The following is a 14921-nucleotide window of genomic DNA, read 5'->3' on the forward strand; positions in this document are numbered from 1 at the left end:
TTTAATCTTGGTTTCGACACGTCAATAGGGTTAGAGTAGCAATTCCAATTTCAAGAAAGCAGTTGTGGGAATAAAGTCTCTTCTTTCTGTGCATGCTTTTTCAAAGAATCGGAGTAGAGTTTGACTGGTGTTTTTCGTCGTTGTCACTGCCTGAGCCTTAGATCTTTTTGATGGATTTTTTTTACCAGGTTTCTTATTGTCTTCCTCACTTGGTTTCTCCTTGCTTCTCTTATGAGATATGAAATGAAACTTCTCTTCCGACAGAGTGTTTTGTTAATTCAAAAGCTACTGTCTTTTCCATTGCTGAAGTAGGCCCTAGTGTTTTTCAATGCATAAACAAGAGTTCGGTGGTTTTGCTTCAAGGGTACCAACAACAATCAGGGAATGATCAGCAATAATCAATGTTTGAGATACTGGCATAACAGTTTCAGAGGCTCCCATTACATTATTTATACCCATGACGGTTTCTAATTTTCCTGTTCATCAGAATAAAAAATGCGCTTTCAAATTTTAAATCCATTTCCGGCAGAAAAAATTAATCATTTATCTGATGAACGGTGCTTTGTGCAAGCTGTGGTGTTACTTTTCTGTATTATCTGTTAAAGGATCCAGTAACGAGCATTACAACAGGTAAAATAATCCTCGATAAAGTCAATTTTGAGCTACTTGTGCAACAGAAGCTGTTATTTACTTATGCTTCATGGAAATGGTGACAATGGCAACACTTTATAGATGAAAGCTTAATCCTACGAATTCTGATTGGCTGCTCGTAATTTTATATATGCTTTGGAGAATCAAGCTCCTTGGGGTCTTTTATTTTTCAAAAAAAAGAGTGACTCAGTAAATGGGTCCAAATTTGCAGCACTGTGGAATCAATCAACCTAGAAGTGTAAGAGAGCTGATTAAACCATGAAAAGTGCATGTTAGTCTGAGGTAAGCTACATTCAGAAAAATCTGCAACCAAACTGGGCAGACTCCATGCGAAATGCTCATTGTCGGATCTCAGCTTAGGCTCGTTTGAAGATTGGATCAGTTCTAGCCATGCAAACTTATGGACTCGACCCAATATGGTAGCTCCAACAAATAATCGCCTGAATTACTCTTTTCATCTGCACTTGCTGTAGTACCTATGAAGATGCATTGATCCTCGTTTCATGTCTGCAGGAGATACAGGCTTCTCATTTACCCGTTGCTAGCTTTGTCTATTACAAATATACCTCTATATTTAGGAGTATCTATTTCCTTTGCTCGAGTATTTTCACTTGTTAAATGTCTTGAATCTAAGCTATTACGAACTATTGTCATCAGCCAAGAAGCAGTTGGTTAGGATTACAATTTTTAGGCAAGGTTATAACTGTTCACAAGCACTGCATTAAAAAAAAAAAAAAAAAAAAAAAAAAAAAATAAAATATATATATATATATATATATATATATATATATATGCTATCATGATTTCAGCATCCTAGGCATTGAAGTGTCTGGCTCTATAACTTCTGAAAAACCACCTACATCAACTGCCTGCAAAAGAAATCTAACAACTAGGTTTACATATATTTTAGAGTAAACAACACAATTTCAAAGGCAAAAGATGTTGCAAATCCTTCCAACAGAATCAAAGGAAAAGAAAATTGACAACTTTAGAGCTGGTTTGGATGCCTTGGAAAGGTAACTAGAGATTAGCTCTTGAGATGCCATTAGTATGAACAATGAATAACACCTTCATATTATTGATAATATGCTGATTTCATCATGTCATTGAATGATAGTACAAGTATGTCCACACACCCAAGTGTATGTAAATACTGCTAGCAAGAATGCTGACTCACCAACTACTAATCAGGGCCGGCCCTAAGGCAGGTCGAATTGGACGACCGCCCTAGGCCCTAGGCCCTGCATTGATATTCCAATAGGGTGCAAAGATGGTTTTTTACAATATTATAATAAGGAAAATAATTGAATACATTAATGATGGGTTTTACATGCTGAAAATTATTGCATGTAGATTAATTTTTCAATGATAATTAATATTTAAAATATATTAATTTTTAATAGAAAAAATTTTATTTTTTCAATTGGCTCCAGATCTAAAAAATATCAGGATCGTGCTAACTGAACTTTGTCACTTCTCTTTTGAAGAGAAAGTGGAGGAAGATACCAGAACAGAGTGTCACCACACCAAGCACAAGATCCACGACCCCATTCAATAAATAATCAAGAAAATAAAGATTATCATTAATGATGTTCTCCTACCACAAAAACAACATGCTCCATGAATAGCATTCACCAATAGACAATCTTCAACACTCCACAAGGAGGTACAAGATCTCTGTTTCCTTTGAAGTTCAATGGTTAAAGGATCTGGCAAGCCAAAATGACAAGGTCTATTCTTGCCACAATCTTCTTTGATACCACAGATGTTATGTGGGCTTTGGTCCATGTGTTGGGTGCAACTGTCAAATAACCTCAGCAACTATGGGCAATGGACTAGCCTATAGCCTAGGTGGTCGCCTAGGAGCCTAGGTGACCGCCTAGAAGATAGACCCAGTACAAATTCGCTCAATCATTCTTTGATTTAAGTACTTCATTTTTACTATTAGATTTTTGAACTATTTCAACAAGTTAACATTTTAACCTTCCTTCAGGTATGTATATTGTGAAAGTTTAACAATCAGGTTTCCTTCGAGATACCTTATAATTTGTTAAAATTTTACTAAATTTGTAATAATAACATACATTATTGACCATCCTCCACTGGGTATATTGTACTGTACAGCACTGGTATCTACCATGACTCAACATGGGAGGCATACTGAGTCTCATTATGCGGAACCAACCCCCATACTAGGTGTACCTGGCATGTACTACTGTGCGATATGGGGTTTCCTATCAAGATGAACTTTGGTTGCTATTATTGAAGGAAAGATCCTTTCTATTGTTACATGTTTAGCACTTAAATCTAAGTTAATTTATTTTTTAAATTATGTCTTCTTGATGTTTAGTCAAAAGTTTTTGACTCTCTTTGCAGTATATATGCGTCATATAAAAAAAAGATTGCAAGAAAATACTTTATACCATGTTTTGCAGTATATATGCATCATATAAGAAAAAGATTGCAAGAAAATACTTTATACCATGTCTATATACATGCATACATAAGCATGTATTTACGTATGCATTTGGTGCGGATACACATTTGGCTACATACATGTGTGAATTATATAGCTATACACACACACTTATACTAATGTGGTTATATGTTTTTTTTTTTAACCTAAAATTGTATATACAAATTACAAACTAATGGTACATCTGTATATATACGTTCAAACATAGTAATTATTTATGAATGAACCATAGTTACAAATGAATACAAGTGTGCTTATATTATTTTTTACCTAAATTTATATATACAAACTAATATTACATGTGTATATTCATTGATATAAAGTACATATTTCTACATATATCTATATCAAGGTTGACTATGCCAGTACCGAAGCCCATATTAGTCAGCTAGTAGCATGTTTTGGTACACGTCATGCCGTTTTATGCCAGGTCCGAACTAACACAGCAAAGAGAGCAAGGGAGAGGGACAACTAGAGAGAGGAAAAAAAGAGGGAGGGAGAGAGAAAGCGGAGATGCTGACGCTAGCTGCTGGAGGGCTGCAGAAGCCCCCAGATGATCGAAAGATCTGCTCCAAGGTGGCCCTCCAGTGGCCTGGATGGTCCTCTGGCAACCTTTGATGGCCTTAGACAGTCTCTCTGGCCTCCCTCTCCTTACCTCCCTTGTCTCTTTTCCTTTCTTTTCTTCTTATCCTGATCTTTCTAATGTCTCATTTTGAAAGCTAGAACTATCCCGGTCCACTGTCGATACAGTTCAGCATGCCTCTTCTCTTCCTCTCCCTCCCTTCTCCCCTCTCTATCTCTCTCTTTTTTTCCTCTCTCCACAGAAGGGCGAGTTCCCAAGGCTTGAGTGGCCTCCAACGGCCTCCGTGGTCTTTCCTTCTCCATTCCTTTCTCCTCCCTCTCTTTTCCTCTCTTTCCTTCTCTCTCAGCCCGTCCTCGCTGGTGTTTTGTTTTGAATGTCAAAACCATCTCGGCTGGCTATAGGTATGGTTCAACACATCCTGAATTGGATGATTTGAGATATGCCAGACTTTTCCTATATATTTTTCCATCTACTGCATTGTTTTTCTATTGGATCTATTCTCCTCCACCTAGATTAAGGCCAGATTTTAGGAATACCAATCAAGAATTTTAGAACTCGCAATACAAGGATACCAAATAAAAGGTACAGAAACAACACCCTTCGGAATCGAACCCTACCTCTCCCCTCAAGCAACGGGAGATCATACCATCTGAAACAACATTAGGTGGTTCGAGTACTAGAACATTACCTGGTAGCAAGCATGTATTTCCATTTGGACATCATAAAAAGAAAAGCAAAAGGTGCCAACTTGCCTTGCTGGTAAGGTCTCTCGACGATTCTACTCGAGACGTGTTCAAAAAGGGTCTCAATGGCTTGGGGGTCAGAGGTATTTAAGGGAGGGCCATTGTGTATGGTCACTTTCTGCCCCCCCCCCCCCCCCCACCTCACCAAACAAAACACACACACACAAATAAAAATAAGACAATCATATAAAAAGAGCCAGGTATTTGCAGGAAAAGTAGCAATTCTAGATGATATTTTTTGTTCAGCAAAGATTAAGAGTTCTTGCCAGCTCCAAAGATAATATAAATAAAAGAAAGAGTGCAATTAGGTAATAGTACACATAAAGAGGAAAGTTAGAATTCTATATGCTATGCCTAGAAAGTTCTCACCATTTTATGTTATGTCTAATCATATTGTCAAGCATTCTATTAATAAACATCGTAAGAAGCACTAGGTTCTTTTACATAAATACCTGGTTCTGCAGGTTGCTGGTTCCCAAAAGCAGGGTTCAGCATGGGATGACTAATACCAGGCCATTGGAAGCCTTCTTAAAGAAATTTCTCGCGAATCAGACTGCAATTTAAAAATCTTAAATTAGAAAGCATGATTTATACATATAGTTCAAATTACGAGGAAACAAGAAACAAAACTCCTGTTCTATTTTTTGGAAGTGAGCTAACATATATGACAATCATGGAGACTTGTATATCCAGCTGTCCACCTTGTGGATGCACATGCATGCTTCATGTTCAGAGAGCAGTCTAGAACCAGCAATGCTCATACTTATGCATCTATAGTTATTGTTAGGATTTGATGTCTTGAGATTCGTTCCACAATAAGTTCATAGCGATGATCCAGAATAATAAACGGAGTCCAACGAGCTTAAGAACAGTTCAAACGGAGAAACTACACGCCAAAGAAGGCTAGGACGTAGTGGCACGATCCACGAAGCAACAGAGGACGGTGGTGGGCCTGCGGAGGCCGCGGCAGTGCGAGCGTGCATGGCAGCGCGTGGGCTAGCCACGAGTGCGCAGATGCGGCCCAAGCCTAGGCGGACGCATGCAGGCATGGCCTGCACCGAGTTCTCATGTGGTCCACGCGCGGTGTGTGGACCGACGGTTCATGGGAGTCGCAGTGGACCGGCGGGGTATTTCCACCCGCTTCTTACGGTCCACCATGCACCCGCGGCATTTCGGGGCCATTTCTCACGGTCCATGGCACTATTATGTGGACCGGGGTGCGGGATTGCACGATCGGATGGTCGTGGGATGTTGCGGTCTTGATCAGATAGTTTGAGAGATTTCTTTGAGTTATAATCAAAGTCTAATTCCATTTTAAACCTTGTTTGATGCGCCTGTGGACAAATAGTGGCTTTGGTGTTCGGCAAAAATCCGAGAGAGGCGATAGCAGGCAGCAGCCGTAGACCGTGTGGTGGTTTGATAGAGAGCAAGGGTACAGGATACCTTGGGCAGATTGTCACACAGCGGTTGTTCCAGAGGTTCAGGGATCTTCTTGAGTTCTAGTGAGAGCTTTGTAAGGATAGCTTCTAGTTGAGAGAGATTGTGTATAAGGGTTGAGAGTGTGAGGATTTCCTCTTGTACTTGTTCTTTTTTATAATGAAACTTTGCATGTCCCGTAGAAGTAAGCCTTGGGCTGATCCACGTATTTAATTTTTTTCTCTTATTTTATATTTATTTTTTTTCTTCTTTCTCTTACTGATCGAGTGCAACGTAAGTGGGTATCGAGAAGATCTTGTGGTGATGGTGTCCTGACCAGACATCCCTAACAATTGGTATCAGAGTACAGACGGTATCAACGCACAGTTGCCCAGATAGTGATACTGTTGACTGAGATCGAAGAAGATAGAAAAGACAAGTTCAATCAATGTGGAGATCAGTAGGTTTGTGGAAAGAGTAATTTCTCCCTCTGACAGTCGACACTCTCTTGTGCAAGGAGATGAAGGATGTGCTCATCTAGTAGGAATTGATCGACACTCTCTTGTGCAAGAAGATGCCGACTACCATGGAGGTGATGGTTTGGAGGCGGCTCCAGATGCAGACGTTAAGTACGATCCGTTTGCACTGAACGGATGATGTGGTGATCCATATGCTTGACGAGCCTTCTTCGATGGTGATATGGTCAAAACTTGAAGAGTTGTACATGGCGAAGTCCCTCACCAATACTCTTTTTCTCTGGAGGTAGTTCTACCAGCTATGGATGATCGAAGGATAGAGCGTGCAGGAGCATCTAAGCAACTTTCAGAAGATCCTCACCGACTTTCTCAGTGTTGGTGAGAGAGTGGAGGAGAAGACCATGGTGTTGGTCTTGCTATCATCCCTTCCTTCCTCTTTTGAGTCCTTGGTGATTGCTCTTCTAGTAAAAAAGAGTACCATCAAGATGGAAGAGGTGATTTCTGTACTTCTCCAAAACGAGGTTCTCAGATGAGAGAACAGAGCTTCAAGTTCAGGTGGTGACTCAGCCTTGGTGGTGACTGAAGGATATGGCTGCAGAAGATGAAGCGATAGGGGATCACAACGTGGGCGGTTCAATTTCAAGATGAGGGATTACAGCAATATCAAATACTACCGATGTGATGAGTTGGGGCATCATGTCAGAAATTATCCTCAACTCAAGGATCGGACGATGGCTACTATAACAGCAGCTAGTAGCGACACTGAGATCGTTGATGTGCTTATGATCTCAGATGAGGTATCTGCTCTTTTTCAGTAGTGGATTTTAAACTCTGCTTGTTTCCATCATGTCTGTTGTAAAGAGGAGCTATTTGAGTCCCTGGAGAGCAGTGAGGGTACTGTTCATTTATCGAATGGATCGAGCTATGCGATCAAGGGCATCGGGATGGTCAACATAGAGACACATGATGGAGCAGTGAGAAAGTTGGGTGAGGTCCAATACATGCCCAGTTTCAAAAGAAATCTAATTTTTCTGAGCAGACTGGATTTGATCGGCTACAGATGGAGAGCTGATGGAGGAATCTTGAAGGTCATGTGCGGCAATAGGGTCATAATGAAGGAGAAGCAGCATGGAGGATACTACCTATTGGCGAGAAGCCTAGTGCAAGGTAGAGGTCCAGGAGCAGGTGGATCAGACACGAGATGAGAGACTCGGAAGGACGAGAGGCAGCATCACAAGATGAAGTTCCTATTGCCGCAGGAGACTATCCCGATCCGGTCTCAGGTCAGAGTGGACACAGCCCCTGAAGGAGATGGGATTGAGTGGTCTGGCTCAACTCCCATGTTTGCCCATCCATGAGCAGGTGTTTGCCTCAGGGCATGGGGGCGAGGGATGAGCTCTTAGAGTTATTTTGGAGGCCGAATATTGAGTTAAGATGGAGATTATTAGAATTTGACATCTCGAGATTCGATCCATAAGAAGTCACAACGAGATTCAAGACAACGAACAGAGTCCAACGAGCTCAAGAACAGTCCAAACGGAATCCAGATGGAGAAACTACGTATGAAAGAAGGCCAAGACATGGTGGCACGATCTACGGAGTGATGGAGGCCACGATGGAGCGAGCGCACGCAGTGGTGCGCAGGCTGGTCGTGGCCCAGGCCCAGGCGGGTGCACGTAGGCGCAGCCCACGCAGAGTTCTCATGCGGTCTATGCATGGTGCGTGGACCGACGGTCCATAGGAGCCGTGGTGGACCGACGGGGCGTTTCCCACCCGCTTCTTACGGTCCACCATGGACCGACGATGTTTCAAGCATTTCTTACAGTCCGCGGCACTATTGTATGGACTGAGGTACGAGATTGCATGATTGGACGGTCGTGGGATGTTGCGGTCTTGATCGGATGGTTCGGGAGGTTTCTTTGAGTTATAATCGAAGTCTAATTCCGATCTAAACCCTGTTTGATGCGTTTAAAAGCCTGTGGACAAACAGTGGCTTTGGTGTTTGGCAGAAACTTGAGAGAGGCGGTAGCAGGCAGCAGTTGCAGATCGTGTGGTGGTTCGACAGAGAGCAGGGGTACAGGGTGCCTCGAGCAGAGTGTCACACAGCGGTTGTTTCAGAGGTTCAGAGATCTTTTTGGGTTCTAGTGAGAGCTTTGTAAGGATAGCTTCTAGTTGAGAGAGATTGTATATAAGGATTGAGAGTGTGAGGATTTTCTCTTGTATTTGTTCTTTCTCATAATGAAACTTTGCATGTCCCGTAGAAGTAAGCCTTGAGCTGATCCACGTATTTGATTTTTTTTTCTTGTCTTGTATTTATTTTTTCTTCTTTCTTTCTCTTGCTGATCGAGCGCAATACAAGTGGTATCGAGAAGATCCTATGGTGGTAGTATCCTGACCAGGCATCCCAACGGTTACAGTCAAGTTTTAAATAAGCAGTTTGATTACGTAAAATATATTGCTTCTTAACAAAGATTTATATTTAAAGAAGGTTAGAAGACAATGACTTGCAGCATGACAGATCGGCAAACAGCAGACATATGAAAACATCAAGTAGACATACCACACAAATTAATACGTCCAGACAACAATGTAGTACAAGATGTTCTTTCTTTCTTTTTCATGAAATGGTGAAGGTGAACATTTATCAACAATATCCAAAAATATATTTCTTTTCTAATAGCCAATCCATACTTTTATCAACAATATCCAAAAATCTCTTTCTTTTCTAATAGCCAATCCATAATTATAATTGCTCACATGTCTTCCAGCGAAGTCCTGTCTGCGAACTTTAATTGTCCACTTTAAAGTCATAGGGCATGGAAATCATGTACAACAGCTTAATTCCTTTCCCCCATTCCCTTGCCTCGTAACATTGCATGAAGCTATAAATTGGAAAACATACTATTAACTAGTCCTGCCAAGTAAATGTTTCAGGTTGATAGAAAAGAACTTCATATCCATTACTAATCCTTTCATACTACTGAAACTCCAAAAGGCCAGATTTACCATGAAGGATTTCACCAGTAAACATCTACTCCACCACATTATTTCAGTTTGCTTGAAATGACTTACCTTGATAGGTATTCATTTTGACAAGGTTAATTAATTAGCTCAACTTCCTAGTACAGATATAAAGCATTGCACATGACCACCTTCATCGAGTATCTTGCATGCATGTGGAATTAGAATTCTGTCAATAAACAAATACTAACCAATTCTTATTTCAGGGGACTTTGTTACGCCATCCATGCCTAGTGTACCTAGTGAGCAAGATAGCTATCAGAAAGACAGGCACGTGTTAGATTTAGAGAGATGAGTAAACATAAAGATTCACAGTTTATCACGTAAGCCTAGTGATCTAGAGAGATGAGTCTTCTGATTGATCTGTGGAGGCACATTTTAAGCAATGCCTCAAGAGAAAGGTGATAATCACAAGCCCTTGTCTTTTTGTTTCAAAGAAGTTGTCTGCGATTATACGTTTAAGAAGTATTAAAAGGAGGCTTTTAAAAAAATAAATAAAAGAAAACTTGCACGCACGCGTGCGCATATATATATATATATATATATATATATATATATATATATATATATAGAGGCAGAGAACAAAGTGGATGCAACTAACGTTGACTTGTAGGGCAAGGTTTAGTCAACCTGCTAAAGTACTAAATTTTGAATAGTAATTGTCATGAGCAAGATTTACTGAACCATTCCAAACTAGATCATTCGAAATGTGCCGAACCATGCTGATGGTTAATCGATACGGTTTGGGTGCTTGATTCGGAATGCTAGTAAACGTAGAGCGAGAGAGAAGAAAAAAGAGGAAGAGAGAGAAAGAGAAGGAAAAGAAAGAAAAAGAAAAGACCGGTGGTGGTCCATCGAGGTCTTTGAGGCTCCCAGTCCTCTGCGAGATATGAGAAGAGAGAGAGAGGAGAAGGGAGAGATAAGGAGGGGAAGACAGCGAAGCGTGGCCATTGGATGGCCCAAAATAGCTCTAGGGCCACTGGAGGTTCAAAGCAGAGGTTCGCACATATTTTGTCTTATTTTACAAAAAACATTATATACAGTGAAACTAGTAATGAATTCATTGATTTCACTTAAGTGAACCCGTTGTCGGTTTCACTGTGTATTGTATTTTTAAAATAATACGATGAAATAGGGGCTTCATCCCTATTTCAAACCCACAGCTACGTGAGGTTGTTCGGGCTGTCCGATGGCTACAACGGCCATCCAACAGCCTCCCCACTACCTTTTACTCTCTCCTTTCCTCTCTCTTCTCTTCTCTACTCTCATTTTCTCCCATGGAGGACTGTGGAGCTAGGATGGCCACCTTCGGTCTCAATCTCCCTCCTTTCGGTGGCCGCCGCTAGCCTCCATCTCCCTCCCTTCTCCTCCTCTCTCTTTCTCTCTCTTTTTTTTTTCAATTCATTTTTCATTTTCATATCAGTTCGGACCTGATACGGTCTAGTATGGAGAATATCGACTCATACTACTGGTTAGCTGGCATGAGATTCAATTTCGAGTCAACGATTCTTGATCATAAGTGGCTCGAAGCTACTGAAAATATGCACACCACAAAGAGAGAGAGAGAGGAGATGGTTTGGATCTCATAGCTAGGTACGATGTGATTACATACGATATGAGAGTTATATTTAAAGGAAGGGATTTTAGAGCTATTATGTTTTCTGGAAATAGAAGTGCTGTGTTTTGGTCAAGGAAATATTGTTTTGAAAATGAAAAACTATTTTGGTTTAAGGTTGCATTTATTGTCAGCGCCATGCCAAAGTCTCCTCAATATAGGAGAGAAACAGATGGCGATATGCATAGGAAAAGTAGGATTGAGGGTGGAGGATAGGATTAGGACTAGAAAAGAGGAAGTGCAATGCTACCATTTAGATCTATGCCTTTTCAAAAACAAATGTCGGAGAGTGCAAGTAGGTGTTGTTATTGATCTGCAAGAAAGGCCATTCTGGAAATGACAATGTTCATGGTCAGTTGATCTTACATCATTAACAAAAACAGCAGACAACTTTTTTCTTGGGCATCAGCCATCAATGCATGCTCAGCACTCAGGAATGTTTATCAAATTTGGGAAAATTGAAACAAAAAATAATATTTTCATTACGGCTATCAGGATATCCATAAAAATAAAATTTTCAAAAATAGTCACGTTTATACTCTTAAAAAAAAATGGAAGGAAAAAAAAGTGTTCTGAAATTTTCTCGTTATAATACTAGAAAACATCAGAGCTCGGGATTAAAAAGAGTTCGTCCAATTTGAAATCAAATAGCTCAATTCACGAGACAATCCCTACAGGAATCATCACAAGAGAAGGTAAAGAGGAAGTGGTCAGCTCACATCTTATAACACCCCAAGCTGTCTACCTAACAACCTATTCAGGCCTGAACCATGTGGCCCAAAAATGCTTAAGCCCAGTTATTGGTAGTAGCCCACCTAAATCATTATATACCCCACTTAAATCCCTACACAACCAACGTGGAACTATCATAATCTCCCCCACTTAAATCCCTGACAAGGACGTTAGGGCCCTAAGCCCCTCAAGCCGCTGTCACTGTCCTTGAGGGTCAACTTCCTCCCACTGCATCGAAGGTACATCATCGGGATGCACAGACTGATCCAACAACCTATTCAGGCTAGAACCATATGGCCCAAAAATGCTTAAGCTTAGTTGTTGGTAATAGCCCATCTAAATCATTATATACCCCACTTAAATCCCTACACAATCGATATGAGATGATCACATATCTTGTTGACGATCGTTACCCGCATCTCTGGCCCGAGTCTTGTCCTCCAGTCAGTGGGGAGTGCCTCTTCCGAAACAGCTATGGAACTGCTCCCTTCCATCGGCGAAGAAGGAAGAGATAGTCGTGAGGCTTTCAATGGGCTCCCAGAGTGGGAGAAAGGAGAGGAGCCATGCATTGATGAGATGGATAAATATTGGTGTTGATTAAGATATAGGTTGTGGAAGAATTATTTAACCGACATCCTTGGTTAAACCTTAAATTACATTTAAGTTCACTAGTTAGGATACATTGGTGGATAATTATTAATGGTTCCCAATGCGATCATTAACTAATTCGTCTTTGAAGCAGGAGCTTCAGAAGAAAATGCCGACTTCAATTTGTTAATGGAGGTAAAAAGTGAGACAATCCAATGCAGGTATCAGACTGAACCCTAAATCAAAAGTTTCAAAACAACAAGCTTCGTACGTAGTCAGCAAAACTCCCATCACATTATATGGCATTTCGTTGTCATGAATGTGTTAAAATCAATGGACTCCAAGTAGAGCCTCATGCACCTTTAAGGTGGGAAATTATTTCCTACATCATATGCATCATGTAGCCATGCACTTAGTGTATTACAGCTGCTCAATTATATACGGTGTACGAAGACAAATGTTTGATAAGTAGGGCTTACAGAAATGAGCTATTGTTATTGGTTGCATGCATGACCATATGATGCATTCGGTATTGAAAATAATTTTTGCATGGTTAGAGGTGAAGAAGCTTAATGTTTTGAAAAGCTTCTCACACAACCAAGAGAGACATGAAGTCTCTACAATGGAATGCAACAGTGTATGGAAAGAACTATCCATCACTAAAAACAAGTGGTAAATACAAAAATATAATAGATGATTTCATTTTAGAAAGTTTTGAATGGAGCAAAAATTTAAAATTCAAATTTCAAAATTTTTACTTGTGATATCCTAGCACACATAATGACTTTCTTGGCTTAGTGTCCTTTTGTGGATCCAAGTCATGGCACTTGACTTTTATGCTCCCCCTCAGTGGCCTCAGCCAATAGGCTCAATTTGTGTGCGCAAATGATGAAAAGCGACCTGAGGCAATAGTTTTGTTAAGATATCTACAAGTTGTTCGAAGGAGACAATGAGTGACAAGTGATAGCTATATATGTTTGGTGTGAGCATGGAACATCGAATTCACTATCATGTGCAAACCTACCAAATTATCACAAAAAAATGTACATCACTTGATTTGAGAAATACCAAGCAAATGAATGATATCCAAGTGTGGTCATTAGTTGCGGAGGCCATGGTTCGATACTCCACCCCCATGCTGGATTGAGCTGGAGTGGGTTATTTCTTAGCACTCCTTGAGATATAATTTGAGCCTAAAAATATGTGGTACTCTGTAGTGGACCATTGAGTGGATGGACATCTAGCCCAATCAACACCACAAAAAGCAAATAGATCAAGACTGGTTTTGGGAAGAACTTCTGAACTAAAATAGTGAGTACCCATGATGTATTTATTGCAATATATACTTCACCATTTAAAAATATAGTGCGAAGGCAAGTAGAGCCTCACATAATACTTCCAAATTTCCTTTAATCAGAATAAATGTGCAAGTGGAAGCCATGGTTGAGGAAAGATCTTACAGGTCCCATATCAAATTTTAAATTATTTATATGTATTTTAGTTTCCAGATTTAACTATAGTCGGCAGAACTTGCTAAGTTTGCTTTATATGAGAATTGGAATTTGTTGGCCAAAACAAGAATATTGAGATGGATGTATGATAATACAATAAAAAAAAGAAATAAATTCGTTCATAAAAAGATATAAGTAGAACTTGTGGAGGACAAATTGAGAGAAAAACTTAGATGGCCTGGCCAGGACTTTAAAAAGAAAAAAAGAGTTAAAAATACACGACAATGGAATGAAGTAGTGCAGAAGAATTTGATATTGCAGAGTGGAATGGGGGAAAGATCATGCAGCAGACATCGATCAGTTTGGGATTAAGGTTTAATAGGAGTCTGCCCTCCGTGATGCATCTGGTTGGAGACACAGGAACTGTCAAGCAAAGTAGCATACACCATTGAAGAGGTTGTTTTCTTAATAAAGATATTCTAATGAAAAAAAATATTTCATTCTATCAAAAAACAAATTCATAGGTTCCTAGATGAAATTAAATTAAGTTTGTTACTCTATTGCAAACTTAATGTGAAGCCAATGGAGCCTAACTGACCATCCACACACCTACTTCCAATCAGAAAATAAGAATAAACTTAAATCATGTCGAGTAAAATTCATTTATAAATTCACAATTGAACCTTAAATTATTTTTCAGTTTCTCATGGGTGGGCTTGACCAAGCAACATAATTGATGAAACATATCCACCGGCGCCTGGTAGAAAACTAGTTGTGAGTCCTGGATTGAAAACTGTGAAGTCAGTCGCGCTGCCGAGTTCATCATGCTTATGTTCGAGAAAAATTATTGGCTGTCCCTGGTTGGATCTAATAAGCCTCTAAGATTAATAACAAGTCAGCAAGTGCACCAAGTTTTCATATAAAACAACATGAACCTACACCTTGGAAATTAATCAAGACTTCCATTTACCAACATAAATCCATCCGCTAGGTTTAGTATCACGCTCCTGATCAAAAGACCTGCAATGTCAAGGATGTGCCACAGCCATGCGCTGGGGCATAGCTGCGGCACAGTCTGCTCCCCCAGCAAAATTCTCGAATCTTATCAGGTTACTGCAATGCCTCTGTTGTGTAAGATACTTGCATAGAACCTCTCAGGATGACAACAA

Source organism: Elaeis guineensis, chromosome 1, assembly GCF_000442705.2.
Source record: "Elaeis guineensis isolate ETL-2024a chromosome 1, EG11, whole genome shotgun sequence".
Taxonomy (NCBI): domain Eukaryota; kingdom Viridiplantae; phylum Streptophyta; class Magnoliopsida; order Arecales; family Arecaceae; genus Elaeis; species Elaeis guineensis.